General features: G+C 48.2%; 1 non-coding gene across 1 annotated transcript; it reads left to right on the top strand.

The window, feature by feature from the left end:
* The first annotated feature begins 275 nt into the window (after positions 1–275).
* Positions 276–349, top strand: TRNAT-AGU. Its single transcript has one exon. It is a non-coding gene; the product is annotated as a tRNA-Thr (tRNA).
* Positions 350–3,673: the final 3,324 nt, after the last annotated feature.

Genomic DNA, 3,673 nt, shown 5'->3' with positions numbered 1-3,673 from the left:
CTGCCGGAGCTCAGCGAGCTGCAGGAGTCCGTGCACAGGCAGCGCCGCGCTCGTCCGTGGAGGAGGGAGCTGCTGAGGATTCAGGCACACGCTCTGGGCCGAAGGAAACTGCTGCACCGGGGCCTTGCGTGTCGTGTCCTCAGCTGCCTTCCTCCGGGGGCTCGTCGTGCTCGGGCCGTCCAACCCGCGCGCACACGAGCCGAGCTTCCCGCTGCTCGCTCCCTCCCCGCCGCCCGCGGTGTCTTGGGGCCGCGCCGCGAGTCGGCGTAGCGGCCGGCGCCGTGGCTTAGTTGGTTAAAGCGCCTGTCTAGTAAACAGGAGATCCTGGGTTCGAATCCCAGCGGTGCCTGCGCGCTCCGCGCCGCCTTTTGCCTCCCCGCGCGCAGGGGCGGGCTGCTTTTGTCCCGCTGGGCGAGGTAGCTCCGAACAGCTAGGAAAGCCCTTGCCTTCAGGGCCCTGCTATCCGTAGCTGGAAGGTGCAGGGCAGCTGGGGCTTTGTCATCTGCTTCTGGGCTGCAAGCACTGGTGTGCGCAGACAGCCGGGGGACTGCCCTGGGCCACGCCACGGGTCCCTGTCTGCAGGGCCAGGGAGCAGAGGGTGAAGGGGGTGCCACGGGTTGATTTGTTTTCCCCATGGGGATTTAAGCTTTCCTCCGAGGGTCTGGCCAGTCCCTTTTTCTTCCTGCCAGCTTCCACCACTTCTGGTGGCAACGAGCTTCACCCCTTAATTGCACGCTGCATCCAAAGCCTCTTGTTTTAAACCTATGATTTACTAGTTTCATTTGATGGTGGTTTTTTTACATTTTATTTTTATTTACCAAGAGCCAGGAAAATTCCCCTCTCGAAACTCTTTTGTTCCCCAGCTCTCCAGCAGCTTTGCCACTGGGAAATTCATTTATTCTGTCTGTGGTTTGCTTTAATATTTGCTAAATGTATCATGGCAAAGTATTTACATTACTGCTCAGCTTTGGGACCCTTTATTCAGCTTCCCATACCAAAGGATTTCAGAAATAATTCACGCAAGGGGCAAGGATTGCTTAAGGAGGACCTCTTTTTATTGGGCCAACTCTGTAGTTGGGATGAAGTCTGACCAGCTTTCAAATGTGAGACTTTCTTGCTCAGGTCTCTGATTACAGGCAACCAGGCACAGCAAGCTAAGCACAGCACAGGGGAGCAGCTAAGAAATTCTCAGGTATAGCAGACACATGATTAGCCAAAGCAAAGAAGCTGAGTATCGGGAGATCGAGGCCTATCAAAACTGGGAATGGGAATCAGTCTGTTCCCAGTGCAAAGTAGTAATACATTCTTTGTGTAGTCAGCAACGCTGAGTGTTAATAATTCAGGACAAAACAACATCAAAATATAACACTTAACCTGGACAAAGAAATATAAAAGTTAAGGGTCAGATTCTGTCTTAGTTATATTGATGTGGTATTATTCCTGATTTACATCAGTATAAATGAGGGCAGATTTTGTTCCAAACTCTAAAGGTATAGGGCCAGAACCTATAAATGGTACTGGGAATAGTCCCCCCAGAGTGAGGTAGTAAAATAAATACTAAAGACTTGCAGATGCTTGCACACATAATGTTAGACACATGGAAAGTTATAACCCAATACAACTGTTCACCTGAGTAGCATTACTCATTTGTGCATCTGCAGGATCAGGTCTTTGGGCCGCAGTCCTTCAATTGTGCCCTAAGGGGAGATAAATCCCACTAGGGCTTTGGAGGGCTGTAAGTGGAACAAACAGGTCTAATTTATGGGAAAACAGGTGCATCTACTACATGCAAGGCTACAGCACAGTAGCAATGAGCTACTGCACTATAGTGCATTGCTACAGCGCCATAGCGTTGCTGGGCATGAACCGTGATGGTGACACTACAGCGCAGCAGTAATGAATTACTGTGCAATAGATTGTTGCTGCTGCGCAGTAGTGTCTAAAAAAATGTGTGGCAACAGTACTGCACAGTAATGACGGTTACTGCACAGTCATTTAGTACTTGGTTAAGCAGGTACTAAACAAGTGCACAGTAACAACTGCTTGTGTAGACGTGGGCACTCTCAAATCTTCAGGCTGGGATGTTTTAGTTGTATTATTTGGGAAGTGCTGTATAAAGACTATTGGCCATAGATAAGGAGCACAACCCCACGTGCAAACTGAAAACATCAAACAAATCTTTAAATTGTACTTAGGAGTATCCAACATATAGATGCTTTTTTCCTGCTAAACTTTGTATGTAGGAAGAACAAGCCCTATAATATGTAACAATGCTAGGAGAAAGTGCAAGTCAGTGCACAGTTGTTCACTGATTTGTGTTGTAACAGAACTTAAAGAAAAAGAAGCTGGTGTGAGCCTCTTTACCATGCCTCCTGCGGATCTGAAGTGGTTAGCAGAATAGATTCAGAGGTGTGGAGAAAAAGGTCATCTCGTCCTTAGCATTTTTCTGTTGCATGACCCCGCTGGACGATAAGAATAAAGTCACAAGGTTTTCCAGCGTTAGTTCTGTGCTGGAGCCCTGCTCACAAATATGCCTATGGGGAAATGTTAATATCAGTTGTGTTACTCCAGTCTAGACCAGGGGTGGCCATCCTGCAGCGTGGGCAGTCTGTGTGTGGTGTGCAGCAGATTGGGGACAGAGCAGAGTGGCAGATAGGGCAGGGAGCAGGAAGGTAAGGAGCTGATCAGGCAGAGGAAGGGCATTGGAGTGGCACTTGGGAGGGAGGGGGGGTGCAGGCCTAATTCATGATACACCAGCCAAAAAGGTTTCCCCCCACTGCCGTGGCCTGTACTGTGGCCTTTTCAAGGCACTAAGAGAATAAGCATGAATGTTTAGTGTTAGGCAATTCTTTCAACACAGTATGGGCATCTACATGAGGTGTTTACTGCAGAGTTGCCTATTTCGCTCTGCGGTAAAGCATCACACATCTACATGAACGGTGCTATTAGGCTGGAGTAAACTAATTAATTCTTCCATAGGATAGTACTGCCCAATGCAAGTACTATTTACTTACTTCAATGCAACACATGTACAGATAGCAATCAGGGCTGGCTGGGGCACAAGGGTGCTGCAGTGTGGGGCTAGCTGGCTCCACGGTATATTGAACTGGGAAGGAGCAGCCCTGGGCTGGCAGGCTGATTCTCCAGGTCCCCTGCCAGCTGTGGCTGTGCCACCCTGGCTCAACGTGCTGCGGCCCTGGCCACACATATAAATGCTATGCCTGGGACCAATAAACTCTGGCACAACCTGCAGCAGAGTTTATTGCATTACACTGATTTTATGTATATTCATGTCCACTGTATGTAATGAAATCTGTGTCTTGTGTACAAGAGGGGGTTGCTTATTGGTTGCTCTCTGTTGGATAAAATCTATGTAAGTTAGTCAGACTCTGCCCTATTATTCCAGTGGGAATAGACAGCTCAGATGTATTGGAGTAGAAAAGTGCTACACATAGGAAGAACTGATTGTGTAAATCAGGTGCTTATGAACATTTCCCACCTGAAAGTGAGCCCGGCAGGTCAGTTACCCTGGTAGGTCCATTATTGGTGGTATGAGCTTATAAGTTGTGTCATATTGAAATCAATAATAAATGTTTTTATGGTATGTCTACAGGAATGGCATGATGACCTAGCTAGCATGGCACAGCAGTGGCTTGGTTAAAAAGTAAAAATG

This window comes from Gavialis gangeticus, unplaced genomic scaffold (genome assembly GCF_001723915.1).
Source record: "Gavialis gangeticus isolate Ggan-Ray unplaced genomic scaffold, GavGan_comp1, whole genome shotgun sequence".
In the NCBI taxonomy this organism is placed as follows: domain Eukaryota; kingdom Metazoa; phylum Chordata; order Crocodylia; family Gavialidae; genus Gavialis; species Gavialis gangeticus.
The sequence above is the reverse complement of the archived record's forward strand: the minus strand, read 5'-3'. Positions and strand labels throughout refer to the sequence as shown.